Source organism: Eptatretus burgeri, chromosome 8 (genome assembly GCF_056783735.1).
Source record: "Eptatretus burgeri isolate ZD-2024b chromosome 8, Ebu_testis_v1, whole genome shotgun sequence".
In the NCBI taxonomy this organism is placed as follows: Eukaryota; Metazoa; Chordata; class Myxini; order Myxiniformes; family Myxinidae; genus Eptatretus; species Eptatretus burgeri.
Genome location: NC_140968.1, coordinates 16,982,647 through 16,997,883, shown reverse-complemented (window position 1 = coordinate 16,997,883; position 15,237 = coordinate 16,982,647). Strand labels below are relative to the sequence as shown.

Genomic DNA, 15,237 nt, shown 5'->3' with positions numbered 1-15,237 from the left:
ATAGTAAAAGAAAAACGGCTATCTGGAAGGGTCGCAGCCCGAATGAATAACATTTATTCCCTCTAAACAACGGGGTTGGGCCTAACTACACATATACTTACAGAGATATCTCACCTAAGGGACCTGAATGGTGGTTTGCGAATTTCGTCAACCACAACACTACCCCCTCCCCTTTTTACAGACTCGTCCCGAGTCGTCAAATTTTCGTGTGCCATCATGTGTAGTTTTCCCCTAGTACATTTTACCTACGGATCCCTGAGTGCGACATTCATGGTATTCGTGTCCCCAAAATAAATAACCTGAGGGCTGAGTAACTACCTAAACAAACCCACTCACACGGACGACTTAAATAAAATTGCCGGCGCTAAGACAGACATGCCGGGGGCGCACTCATATGTACAGTACATCTTAACCTTAACTTACAAATTTTACACTAAACCATGGCCCAGGATCAATGGTCTCTGCAAAAAGAAAGCAGTTAGCAGGGAGCCAGGCTGCTCGCATGCAGTCTCTGACTCAAACAATGCAGGTGACGGGGAACGTGGCCGGCTGCTCACACGCAGTCCAAGGCCTTCCCTTTTGAACTGAACGCAGTGAACCACAACGGTGCATGGGCTGCACAAACGCAGTCTCCGTGCCAGCTCAAGTGGCAAACGCAATGAACACAACGAATGGATGGATGAATGGATGGACGCAAACACGGTGCACGGGCCGCCACTGCAGGCCCGTGTTGTAGCTGCCAACAGGGCAGTTCTCGCAGCTTGCAAACTGTTGCTTTCTGATCCTGGCGCACATGGCAATGAACAGGGGGGGGGGGCAAAGCAAAAATTGAACGGGGGGGGTGAACAGGGGCAGTGGGCATGGCATGGCAAAGGTTATCAGGCAAACACAGCCTGCAGAACCAGGCCGCTTCAGGCAAACACAGCCGGCAGATGAACTGGCCGGCACAGGCCTTGAAGCACAGCAGCTGCAGACAATCCGACCGGCACAGGCCTTGCAGCACAGCAGCTGCAGACGATCCAGCCGGCACAGGCCTTGCAGCAAAACAACAGCTGCCGATGAAGTGGGCCGGCCTTTGCCTTGCAGCAACGCAGCCAGCAGATGAAGCTGGCCAGCCTTTGCCGTTCAGTGGAGGTTGGTGGAGGGAGTGCAGTGGTGCTGGCCACTCAGAAGGCGGGCTCGGACCTACCCTACGGTCTCCCTCCCAACCTATCACCTTTGCCTGTCACTGTCTATACCCACTCCCTTAATTTGTCAAACACCAATTTAGCCCCAACTTATTTTTTTTTATTTTTTACTTCCCCACCATAAATCATCCCCTAACCCCCTGTACTGTCCTTGTTCGGCTAACCTATCCTGTCACCTAGCCTACTCCCAACCCCTACGTTCCCTTCCCGGAGGGGAACAAGGGAGAGCTAGCGTCCTGCGTCGAGGCCCAATCCAAGCCTCAGAATGGCCTCCCCAGACTTCAGCGATCTAACCCAAAGTGGGTCCAGCGGCCCACAAGGAGAGCGAGGGGATGGATGGTCAGAGGGGTACACTTCCTAATCTACCCTAACCATTAACCTGTTAAACTACCCCGGGGCTTTCAACAAGCGCCTCTCGCTTAAACTATTGGTTCTAACAACACAGATTCCCGTCGCCTGTGTTGGAGTCCTCACAATTTCGGGCCTCGCCCCCCAATTTTCTCTCCGTGCCCTCACACGGTCTCATGGCTGGGACGCGTGGCATCCCATTGGCAGGCACGACCCTCTGCCGAATCTCCAGCTATGGCACCCCCGGGCACTACACTGCCTCCGAGCCTACCAGCTCCCTAACACCGGGGAGTGCCCCCCATGGCACCTCCCCTGAAATGCACACGTGGCAGGCTGGCTTCCCAGGCCCCTTTCCGAGGGTCACCCGTGCCCGCAACACTGCCCACGCGGCTAATGGCGCCCCGGGCCCCCGCACCAAGCAGACGCACCCATGCCCACTACGCTATCCCGGCCCCCCATGGGCCCTTGGCCTACTACGGCCGACTAGCCTGGTGCCCGGGGTACCCACTCAGCGATACTCACCTTTCGCAGCCACGCTCCCAGCCCGTCAACAGGGCTCCTGCACCCCTCCAAATGGGTTTCGAGCCTACATTCACACCAACAAAACGACCTCCATTTTTCAATTTAACTAACCCCCTAACTCACTCTATACTGACCCCGGGGTCCCTTGGGCGGGAGTCACTCCTCCCCCCAATCACTCATCGCACCATGCATTCCCCATTCGCTCCACTCCACACAGACCCGCTGGCCTCACTCACTCACCAAGCACATGCTTCCACTTCACTCACCAACTCTTCAACACACTCACCGCTGAACTCTGCCATCCTTCTAACTACATCCCCTAACTAACTCGTGCTCCCACGTCGTCCCTTAAACTATAGCACGTTCCATTTAACACTACGTAGCTAAGCTACGTCCCCGCTACACATCCACAAGTCTGTCACTGTCTCCAAATAATCCATTTAATCCATTTCCCAACCTAAATCTGACTAACAATCCCTCTAACTAATCCATTCCACAGGCCCCATGAGGACTTACCCCTGCCCCATGGAGCCGGTCTAACTAAGCTAACCCTTCCCCCTAACTAGTTTCCATCCTGTTCCCTGGGTAAGGGAGGCTTCCACCCCTTGCCCGGGAATCCTGTGCACCCGAAAGTGAGGCTTGCTTTTTTTTTTTTTTTTCACATGCGCAGCACCAGCGCGGCAACTCACAGCTCGCGCACTTTGCACCTGCCCGTGACGTCATGCAGCTGCACGTGTTCCTCGTCCCTCCTTGGATGGTACTATCCGGCAGGGATACCCCTCCTGCCGGATTCCAACCCCACGTGCAGCCATGGCGTCACCGTGCGCATAAAAACAACACAAGCCCCACGTCTCGAGGGGTTCCCCACGCGAACACATGTGCTTTGCCCGTTGGAGCTTAACACACACGATCGCGTGGAGAACCCATCCGGTCCAAATCCGTAATCCTGCCTAAACTTTGTCCGTCCGCGGGATCGGCAAATCCACCGCGTGCGTTTCCGGACCGGGACTTCACTCTCGCAAGTGAGCACGTGGGGGCCTCGTGCGTTGCACAGCACGGACCTCGTGCTCGCTGCTGGGTGAACCCGGCACGGTGCGCAAAACATCTACAGCTGCTACTCGGCTTTCTTTCCTCTGTCGCCGTCTCCGTCGCCATTCCACCCACGCACACCTGCGTGTTACGACGCTCACACTCCACTCCATTACATTCACCCCGGGAGACGCGGGTGCATGTTCACACATGCCCACCGACATCTCCCTCACATACCGCTCTCTCAAACACACGGTCTCCCTTGCACTCGGCCGTTCACTCACGCATACCATTACCCTTGCACACGTGGCTCCACTCACTCGCGGCCTTTCACTCACTCGTGCCATTTCCCTCACACAAACCATACTACTCACACACGCTTGGGCACTCGCTCATGGTGCCTCATCCACACACGGCATGCTGGGAAGCACGATCTTCTGCACACTCGCCACCACACCACTCACACACGGGGTCGCTTCCACACACGGGGACGCACTCACACCTTGCACCACACACACCGGGAAAACAACACTGGGGATTCGTGTCCCCACAAGAATCTCCGGGGCCTCTATACCCCCCAAGCTCTCCGTGCACCTGTCCACAGCACTCCTCCCCTCGACCTCGCAAAGCACGACCGAACCCACCTGGTCGTGACTCGCCTCAAGGGGGCATACTCCCTCCCCTCGTTCCTGGAGGAGGCCATCCAACTGCTCGCACCGGGTCTCTACCCAGTCCGCGAGCTCACCCCCATTATCCTCCACTACCTCCGTGTGTGTGTGTGTGTGTGTGCGTAACTTACCCCGTCTTCATCGTGTAGTCTTCCCTCTATCGTTCCCATCTCCCGTGTCTCTGCCAACTCAGTCACCTCTTCACCCTTTACCTCCCTTGTCTCAACTATTATTTCCGTCTCTTCCCTTGTTATCTCCCTCGTGCACGTCTCCGTCACCCCAATTAGTTTTTCCCTCTCGGTCACCGTCACTTTTTCCGTCACGACCCTCGCCCAACAAGTCTCCCGAATTACTTTGTCACCCGCCTCCACCGCGGGCCCGACAGTCGTTGCACTCCCTCCCAGCTCGTTCGCTCCCACACGTGGAGTCGCCATTTTAAACTCCCTGGTAACGGCCTTCATGCCCGCCTGCAGGCTTCGGCCCATGTTCTGCGTCTCACCCTGCAGCTCTTTCATTTCTTCCCTCATGTTTGTTTCCATTTCGTTCATTTGCTTGTTCATGCTTTTTATTTCGTTTGTGTTTGTATCCATCTTTTCGTTCATGCCTTTTATTTCGTTTTTCATTTCATTTGTGTTTGCATCCATCTTTGCTAGCATGGCGAATAGCTGGGCCATGTCGGGTGCGCTTGGGTGAGCCGATTCGGCAAGGATCGGGGGGTTTTGGTGGAGAGGGGGAGGGGAGGTGTCATACACCGCGGCCGCCGCCGCACCAATTTCGAGCTCTGGGTTCAGTTGGGCGAGTTCGTGTTCCTGCACAACCAACATTTCCTGCACAGGGATTTCATCCTGGACCATGGATTCTACACATTCTAAATCCATTTCTAATACCCCCGGCTCCCGCTCGCCTTGAGACGCCATCTTATTTCTCGTAAAGGGTTAATTTGAATCGCTCGTAATTTGGAGGGAATCGGGGGTCGCTCCTCTCACCCCTGGACCAATTCCCGTGAATTTAGCTGGAGAGAGGAGAGCCCGTTTTCCCGCTCTCCGACACCAGTGCCGCGAGGAGGGGGATGGGTTTGTATCTCACGACCTGACACCAGTGTTGCAGATTCGCGCCCGCCGGCGTGCGAGCGGCCACGTAACTCGAATCGCGGCACGTCGCCCACCGGACGGACAATCCCATCGTGACCCTCTCGGACTAACTCCGGGAACTAGTCACGGGTGGGCCTTTCGGCCTCACCACGATCGTGCCAATCGGCCCCCCGCGTGGGATAGGGTTGCTCGCCAAATTCGACCTACCAAAGTACCCACACGGAGGGTAGACCGGGCGATCGCACCTCGCCGCAGGTCGACTTCGGACACGGGCCACTTTAAGCGACCCGTTCCTTACTATCGGGATAACCGAGCGGTGTTATCGTCAACCTCGACGGTTCGATTAATTATCGGGCGTTTTTAGCCCACGACCAACCCTATACGTGAAGTAAGATGGAGATTCAATTAGAGAAAAGACGAAGCGAAACGGGAGAAACAGTTCAACATAAAGCACATTTATTCCGCGGCAAACGGAAAGCACACATATACAATTATACACCAAAAGCAAATGTAAAAGTAGAAGAAACACAACAATTCTGCACAAAAAGCAAATGTAACAATGCAGATCTACTACCGACTACCGAGCACACGGCAACACTTATACAGTTTTACTTCACAGACGGCGCCGACAACACATATACTCAAAGCAAAAGAAAAAGGGACCACCCTCAACGATGAGGGGGGCAGACGGGCCTGGGGCCGAGACCGCGTCGAGCCTACCCGTCTGGTGATGAGCCGCAAAATGGCGGTGGCGCCCCGACTCCGCGGGCCTCGCTGGCACTGCCTGGAATGGGGTGGGAACGGGGCCCCCTTCTCACACTATCTCAGCGCGGGGGGAAACAGGAGGGGGTTGTTGATGCTCGGGGGAATGAGGACATCTCGCTGGCTTGGGTTCCGCGACGAGCGTCTCCACCGCGACCTCGGTCACGTTACCGGCCTCCCCTTTCCGCAGCTCCCCGACTCTGACACGAGCGCCCTCTCGACTGCCTTCGCCGCTGCCACAACTCTACAACTCTCCACTCTTCTCAACTCCGTCCAACTGCTTTCCTCTTCTCAGAAACTCTCAACTCTTTCCAACTCAACTGCCAACTCTTCCCAACTCAACTACTGTTTCGGCGAGCGAACGCGGCCCTTTATAGCCCCCGGGGCGTCGCTCCTTCACCTTCGACCCTTCACCTCTGGCTGGCTCCCCATTGGACAGAGGAAAAGTGGGCGTGAATGATTTTTGATCCGCGAATCTGCATATAGTGCACAGATGCCAACCCTACCGATTTCATCGGGAGGCTTCCGAAAATTCACCCAAACTCCCGCCCTTACGATCACTATCCTTATCCTCCCGAAATTTTGATATTTTTGCACTGTTCACTAATCAGAATGTACTAGTATGAGAATTGAATGAAAAGCATCGTCTGCTACGTATAGCATGTGGTAACTCCATAACGTTCGCTGCTACCAAATTGTACGTAAAAAATTGCAAATTCAAATGAGGAGCAGCGAAACATTGGGTCTGGATCTCGCTTATTCGATCATGCACTGAGATTTAGTGCATGCGGTATGTGTGCAATACAGTGCATGCGGTATGTATGCACAGTGTATATGCATGCGATACGCTCACTGCATGCAGCTGGGCCCCGTACCAGCCCGGCGGTCGCGACCACCGTGCGGTGTTTAACAGCCACTAGAGTTCTACGAGCCGCGCTGCAGCTGTGGAACATCGACTTCGAAGTTACCGATGCTTCAAGCCCTCGATGTTGATTACGAAATGGCAGAAAAGAAGCTTACGAAGACCAAGAAATGGTCTCAGAAGTACAAGACCGAATACAGTCTCCAATACCCGTGTATTCGAAAGTCTGAAAGAGGAATTCATCATGCGTATTGTACAGTATGCAGCGTTGATATTTCAGTTGAGCACGGAGGTCGCGATGATATTCGGAAGCACGTTGGAAGCAAACCGCACACAGACATTGCAAAGGAGAGATCTTCGAGCACGAGTACTGGTGCACTTCTGAATTATTTCACCAAACAAGGGACAAGCGAGGAAGAGGATGTTACCCAAGCGGAACTTCTCTTTAGTGGATTTATTGTGGAACATAACTTGCCCATATCAGTCTCAGATCATGCTGGACCTCTATTTCAAAAGATGTTTCCAGATTCAAAAGTTGCTTCAAAGTATGGATGTGCAAGAACAAAAACTTCAGCAATAATTGGTGAGTTGTCAAATGTTACTGCTTCATCTATTGCCGATATTGCTAGACTAGCTCCATTTAGCCTAGCTACAGACGGTAGCAATGACAGTGGTGAGGCCCAGCTATATCCTGTCCTGATTTCGTACGATGACAACAGTGCTGGGATTGTGAAGCAAGGTTTGCTAAGTTTGCCTGCGTGCAAACAAGATTCCACTGGAGAAAACATTTTCAAACTGCTTGATCATGAGTTCAGTGACAGGAAAATTCCGTGGGGAAATTGTGTTTCCTTTTGTGCTGATAATGCCTCTGTCATGGTGGGCAAGCACAAAGGAGTCGCTGCTTATATCCACAAACAAAATCCAGAGTGCTACATCATGGGATGCCCTTGCCATATGATGCACAATACGGCCAAGAAGGCGGCTCAGGCCTTACCCATTGAATTAGATGACTTTCTCATCGATATTTACTACTACTTGGACAAAAGTAGTAAACGCGTCAAAGGAGTGAAAGCACTGCAAGAACTCTGTGATGCCCCGACACACAAGATTCTGAAGCATGTCGCAACAAGGTGGCTGTCCCTTGGTCAGTGCCTAGACAGGCTGATTGAACAGTGGGAGCCACTTCGCCTCTTCTTCAAAGAAGAAGTACGAAGAAAAATGCAACCAACTGTAGCCAAGACTCTAACAACGAGCAAGAAGGACGGCACTGTATCTACTGCCAGTACTGGCACTGCAGGATCAAGCACTAGTGGAGCAGCATTCACCACTACCACTGCAGTATCTGCTGCGAAGAAGACAGCAGGGACAGCACCAAAACCAATGCTGAGAGCAGGTAGCATCACCGGCCCTTCATCACATTCATCTACAAAGCAGATCCCTTCAGAGTCGAGAAAGACTGTGATAGTCCCATCTACAGGCAAAGAAGGACCCAAGTTAAGTTCTGCTTTTGCCAAATCACTTGATAGAAGCTCAGCAAAACCTTCGAATCAGAGGTCTTCTTCCTTGGCTGCACCTACCTCAAGCTCTCTCCTCAAACGTAAAATTGGATCTGGTACTACGAGTCTGACCTCTTCTGCTGGCAGTCAACGCAAGTGTGATCGCCCTGCGGCTAAGTGTATTACGAGTTCTACAACTAAAAGCGCATCTTCCTCAAACACTGTGCAGGAATCTAGAGAAAAACCTGTCAACAGGATGTTCTTGTCTCCACAAACAAAACTCTATTGTTTCTTCCTTCGATATGCTGACAAGCTTTTTGAGAAGGGGAATCTTCTGCTCCAAAGAGACGAACCCTGTATTCATCTCCTGCACGGAGAATTGAATGGTCTTCTGAAAGATATCTTCGTACGGTTTTTGAAACCATCGGTGTCATCGGTTGCTCTGGTAAATGTACCCTTCTCTGACAGAAATCATCAGAAGAATGATGAGGACCTCATGATTGGGAACGATGCGAAACTGTATATAAGGGAACAAAGGAGTCTCAAGAAATCCACCTTCACTCTGAGTGAGTCAGACATCCAAGGTTTCTTCAGTGCAGTTCGCTCATATTATGTGAAAGCCTGCAATTACATCTTCAAAACCTGGCCGCTAGATGATGAATTAGCCAAGCATGCTCAGGTGCTGGATGTTAAGCTACACCAAGAAGTGGGGTTTGACTGTGTGGAGTTTTTCATCAAGAAATTCCCCTATCTGTTCAGTGGCGGTGATAGTGACATAGACAGTCTTGAGAGTGAATTCGCTCACTACCAGGCAGACGCCTCCATAGCTACAATTGCTACTGAGACAGTGAGAGTGGATGAGCAGTGGCATCGGATTTCACAGCTCACAGATCCCTGCACTGGTGCCAAGAAGTATCCTAATTTGAGCAAAGTGATGAAGGGAATCTTGGTCATTCCTCATTCGAACGCATCATGTGAGTGGGCACTCAGTCTTGTACGGAAGAATCATACTGAATTTCGTCCCAATTTGAGTGTCAAAACCCTGGAAGCTCTCTTAATTGAAAAACTAGCTCATAGCACCCCTTGCTACCAGAGAGAATACAGCAAAGACATAATCAGAAGGGCTAAAAGAGCCACACAGCTGTCACTCAGCAAAGCTGCCATGGAAAAAGCAAGCAGCAGTAGTACCAGCTAGTAAGGTAAGAAAAATATTGCTTCTTTTGTGCTTTTTGTTAATCTTTGATTGTCCCCTAACTTACTAATATTAACATACATGTAACATTAAAAAGTGCACAATTTTCCCCTTTTTTTGTTCAAAAAGTGGGAATTCTTAACATGTTAAATGCTCCAAAATAGGGCTCAGAGGGCACTAGAGAGCGTCTAGAACCCCAGAGCTTCCAGGGCCCTAAAGCGGGCCCTGGACCCCGCCGCAAGGGTCGAGCGCTCCGCGCTCGAGATGTGCGCTTCGCGCACATTATTTGGTGTCGGTTGCAAATCCTCCCTAATTCTGATTTCCAAAAGTTGGCATCTCTGATAGTGATTATACTCCGACGCACCTGGAGGCGGGGCCAAATCGCCCCACGCTCGCTGATAGGACGGAACAGAAGTGGGCGTGAATCGTTTTTGATCCGATTTCTCGGAAAGGCTGGTGTTTTCGCACCCGCTGCTCGGTGCGCGCCCTGTACGAGTCCAGGATCGGTGTCCACAAGCGGCACGCGGATGGCGGTGATGCGATGGTTGCGAGAGCGAGATGTGACGGCAAGGGTCGTGGCTGTGGTTGTGAAGCGGCGTTGCGGTTGGTGGTTGTTGTGTGATGGCTGTTGAGACGTGGTTGGTGGTGGTTGTGGTGGTAGTAATGGCGGCTGGTCCAAAATAAAGATAGTAAAAGAAAAACGGCTATCTACAAGGGTCGCAGCCCGAATGAATAACATTTATTCCCTCTAAACAACGGGTTTGGGCCTAACTACACATATACTTACAGAGATATCTCACCTAAGGGACCTGAATGGTGGTTTGCGAATTTCGTCAACAACAACAATATATATATATATATATATATATATATATATATATATATATATATATATATATATATATATATATATATATATATATATATATAAATGTGTGTGTATATGTGTGTATGTGTGTGTGTCTCTTTCCCTGTCTGTCTCTTTGTATCTCTCTCTGTCTGTCTTTATACCTACCTCTCTCTGTCTGTCTCTCCATCTATACCCTTGACTCATTATTTTTGTTTTTTTTAGCTCGATCAGACAACATCAGCTGTTGAAGCAATCTGGTACAACACATGATTTTCTGGAGGTAAATGTTTCTGAATTATTATTTAGTTATTTGTTTATTTATTCTTTTATTAATATCACTCTCTCTTTGGAATGTCGTCTTATATTGGTTGCATCATTAGTTTGGACGCGGTTTTGCCAGTACACTGGAATTCATTTTATTGGCCTTGAAAGGATGACAGGCTGAGTCGGCCTCCTGGTGTGTTAATTCAGTGGTCAACGAGGCTTGAACTTAGAACCAACAACAGGCTTACTCATATTACCATGTAATTATCTTTATAAAACCTAATTATTATCCACTTTTTGTTTCAAAACAGAATATGGTGTCTGAGTTTCGAAATCACAAGACATCTGAAGAAGATTGCTGGGAAAGATTATACATTCTCGCAAATGAATATTTAATATTTGCAATTTTGATTAATTATATTTGTTTTGTTTACAATTACTTGATTTTAAATTTAAAAAAAAGGATTAAGACATGAAGAAAAGGGAGGGGTGGGGGGGAGGTAGGTGCGCTCCCCAAATGACCCATCACCCTCATCCCACCCCTCCCCTCCCCATGTGTGTGTGGGGAAGGGTGGGGGTGGGATGAGGGAGGTGGTGGGTCAAAGGTGGGGCGCACAGGGGGGATGAGGGGGTGGGGCTTGTGTGGGCGGGGCTTGTGTGGGTGGGGTTTATGTGGGTGGGCTTCGGTGGGGTTTATGTGGGCAGGGTTTATGTGGGTGGAGCTTGTGTGGGAGGGGTTTATGTGGGTGGGGTTTATGTGGGCGGGGCTTGTGTGGGCGGGGCGTGTGTGGGCGGGGCTTGTGTGGGCGGGGCTTGTGGGAGGGCGTTTATGTGGGTGGGCTTCGGTGGGCAGGGTTTATGTGGGTAGGGTTTATGTGGGCATGGCTTGTGTGGGCAGGGCTTGTGTGGGCAGGGCTTGTGTGGGCAGGGCTTGTGTGGGCAGGGTTTATGTGGGAGGGGTGAATGTGGATGAGGCTTATGTGGATGAGGTTTGTGTGGATAAATGGATGGGTGGATGGGTGGATGGGTGGATGAGTGGAGCTTGTGTGGATGGGTGGATAATTTTTAAATTAAATAAACATGTTGTGTGTGGGGAACTAATTAACTAATCACAAATTATGTGAATATGATGAATATGGGTGGAGCTTGTGTGGGGTTTGTGTGTGTGGAGCTTGTGTGGGGTGGAGTTTTTGTGTGGAGCTTGTGAGGGGTTTGTGTGTGTGGAGTTTTTGTGTGGCGCTTGTGGGGGGTTTGTGTGGGGTTTGTGTGGGGTTTGTGTGGGGTGGGGTTTATGTGGGTGGGTTTTGTGTGGGCGGAGTCAAAAAGGGGCGGAGTCAAAAAATTTCAATTTATCTTTGTCTTTTGTAATCCCTGTGAATAAAATGAACCTAAAATCTCTTCCCCTTCCAAATCATATATCTTATAAGTCCAAGGAACCGTATCTATTACATCAACAATTTAAAAAAGTTCGTTCGTCCATCTTTTAATATAACCTTTTTCAAAATGAGATTTCCACCTATATATTCTTACGATATCACCAACTTTGAACTTAGGTTTTCTGACATTAATCTCTTTTTCATATTTTAATTTTGTAAATGTTTCTGATGGTTTCATATTTGTTGACGTGTGAATCGTGTCATTATACTTATCCACAATATCCTGAATAAAAGATGACCATTGTTGTGAACCGAGTTGTGTGAATTTTTATATAGTCTCTTTTAAGGTACGATTAAAACGTTCAACAACAACTGCCTTCCCTTCATTAAAGGTACTGTATAATGTAATACTGTTATTTTTTGGAAAATTCAAAAATGTCTTGTTATAAAACTCTCTACCCTCATCAGTCCACAATTTTTTAGGTTTTCTCTTACTTTTATTAAATATCTGTTGAAAGGCTAACATAAGAGTATTTCCTATTTTGTTTTTTAAAGGGACAACCCATGCGTATCTACTCCTCAAATCAATAACGGTTAAAGCATACTTGTACCCCTTATCATTATTGAGTTCAATCAAATCAGCAGACCAGATATAATCTACTTCCTTGGAATAAACTTTCCTTCTCTGAAACTTTGTGAATATTGGTTTCTGTAATTCATCAGCTAATTGCTCTTCAGTCTTAATGACATCATTAGAGCCTATAAGTTTTTTGAATTTCCAAGTCCAAGTTTCAATTTAGCACTGATCATCTTCTTCACAATGAACCGATCAACTTTTTCTCTCAAGGTTGGATTTTGTATCAGAGACAAATTATACAACATTTCTCTATCGGCTTCATGCTTTTCTTCCAACGTTGTGGTATTCCCATAATCAATATCGTGTCTCATGCACACTTCATCAACTCTATTGATTGGTTTACTCCAGGATTTAGGATTGTCTGCCTCATCTAATCTTTTATCCAAGTTTGTGCCTGGACAACAGAAAGAATACCCTGGAAGATGTAATTCCCCTGGTATTCCAGTAGTTGTAAATTTACTTCCTGATAAAAACTTTTGTATATCTCCTCCTCGTTTGTGTTTGGAGATAAATTGATTTTTTTTTTTGAACCACACACCGAACATATATCTTTTTGTATAACCCTGTTATTTTTACTTTTAATATATGAAATATTTTTAGTGTTAGTTTTCTTTTTACATTTGAGACAATAACTCATTTATTTATGTGAAAACTTCCTGCAGAGTGCAAAAACCTTTTTAGTTTCCAACATGCACATTTGAATCTTAATTTTTAAAACATAAAGAATCCTTAGAAATGCCTTCACTCTCTCCTCCATTTATTTTAGAAAAAAAATAAAAATGAAAAACTTGAATTAAAATGAATATCTTGTCGATGTCAATATTCTTGTCGAAAATATTGCAAATAGACTTGTCAATTCTTTGTTTTCCTCCTCGGTGGGTTGAGTTATTTTCTGTAATACCCCCAATCTTTTTTTAATCTCACTGGTTTCCATATTTTGATATTTATTTTGTCTCGCTCTTTCCTCCCTCTCCTTCTCCCTCTCCTTCTCTCTCTCCTCCCTCTCCTTCTCTCTCTCCTCCTTCTCTTTCTTCTCCCTCTCCTCCTTCTCTCTCTTCTCCTTCTCCTCCTTCTCTCACTTCTCCTTTTCCTCCTCTTCCCTCTCTTCTTCAACTCCTTCCTCATCCCTTATTATCCTTGAATCGCTTACATCCCATAGAATATCATAGATATATTCATCAGGATTTCTTGTTATTCCTGTATCCAAAATAATTTTTTTTACAACAGGAAACCAATAAAATTTCTTTTGAATTTCTAAAAGAGCCTTACCTTTTCTTAACTTTATAATTTTTTCATTATTTAACATTCTAATTAAATCTAAAGTTGTCGGTTTATCAACATCAGCATAATGCCAATCTTTTATTGAAAATACCTCATTCTTATGTTGTAGAACATATTTATTAAAATACCGAATACCCTTTTCTTGAAGGTATGCTTGGACACAGAAATGATAATTTTCTTGAAGCCTTCTTGCTGTCATTTATGTATTATAAATATATGTTAGAATAATATTATGGCATGAAACACCTCCCCATCTTCCCATAGTTAAATCATTTTGTATTTCCTTACTTATTATATATAATCCTGTTTTTTCTGTTTTCATGAGATAAACAAGGGCAAAACCATTATTATATTTACCCTTATTAAATTCTTTTATTTGTTGTTTACTAATCGTGGCCCCACAAAACTCATTCTCGATACCAAGTGGATAATATTCTTCCTTACGAGACTGATTTAATTGTTCCAGGTCTTCGAGGTTAATTTTAAATGACCAATTATACCCTAAATCATTCATATCATACCCCCATTATTCTATTCTCATACAAACGATACGCCCTTCTTTATAAAAATTTATTTTAATTCGAACTGTGAATTCTGTATGACCTGGAGATAATATCAACACTTCTGTATCTTTGGAATACACGGCAGTTTTATTTAAGGATATATATTGTGATAAATCGCTTAATCTCACCAAGTCATTCGCGTCAGTCGGGCTTGGATAATTTTTTAATTTATAAGCATTTTTCATGTTAATATTTTTGGTTATATTATATTTATGTCGTTCAGCCTGTGCCTTTGTATAATAATTTGATAAATCAATATCCAGTTCTTGAGATACACCAAAGATAGAACCATCTTTACCAACATAAGTCATTTATATTAGATTAAAAATAACATCATAAAATTTTTTATTTTTGTTGAGTTGAAATAACACATATAGACATAATTGACCACAACACTTGGAATTTAATTCTTGGACTTGAAATGTTTGATAAACACCATTCTGTAAGAATTTTATGACTTCAACAGGTGGTGGAAGACCAAAACTATCAAAATAATATTTGTCTTGACTATTAAAAATACAAACCCAATGAGAACCGTTCCCATTATTATCTTCTAAGTTCATAATAATATTCTTTGTATGTTTCGGCACATTTGTTAATTCATCTCTCATATAAATAACCACATTATGAATTTTTAATTTCTTACAATATTTGACAAATTGTAAATTTGATGTTGTATTATTTCCAAATTCTTGAAACCACTCATCAATGCTCATTTATTTATTAGAAAGATATAATCCATTACCTCTTTTCGTTAATTTTACACCTGCTTGTGCTATAGAAGAAAGCATATCTCCAACTAACAATCTCACTTTATCAGGCAGACCTTCAAGTTTTTCAGCAAAATCTACAATTGCACCACTTCCACGAATTTATTTCTCCAACTCTTTGTTATGTCTTTCCAATTCTTTTTGAGCCTGGAGTTGAGCCTTCCTTTCGTTGGCAGTTTTCACCGCTGTAGAAATACCACCCGTCAATGCTCCAACCGCACTTAAACCAGCAAATAAAGGAATTAGAAATGGGAGAAATCCTCCACTCGTCTCTCTTATTGAATATTTTTTCAACATTGGTTTTGTCATTTTAATTTTAAGTGAGCCAGTGTCATTCAA

The 15,237-nt window shown here is 46.3% G+C and overlaps 1 long non-coding RNA gene across 1 annotated transcript in view; it reads left to right on the top strand.

Moving 5' to 3' along the window:
• Positions 1 to 10,736, top strand: part of LOC147021206 (uncharacterized) — a 777,227-nt gene extending 766,491 nt beyond the window's left edge. Inside the window, exon 3 of the long non-coding RNA XR_015061333.1 lies at positions 10,583 to 10,736. This is a non-coding gene — a long non-coding RNA (uncharacterized LOC147021206). The remainder of the gene's footprint in view (positions 1 to 10,582) is intronic.
• The last annotated feature ends 4,501 nt before the right edge of the window (positions 10,737 to 15,237 follow it).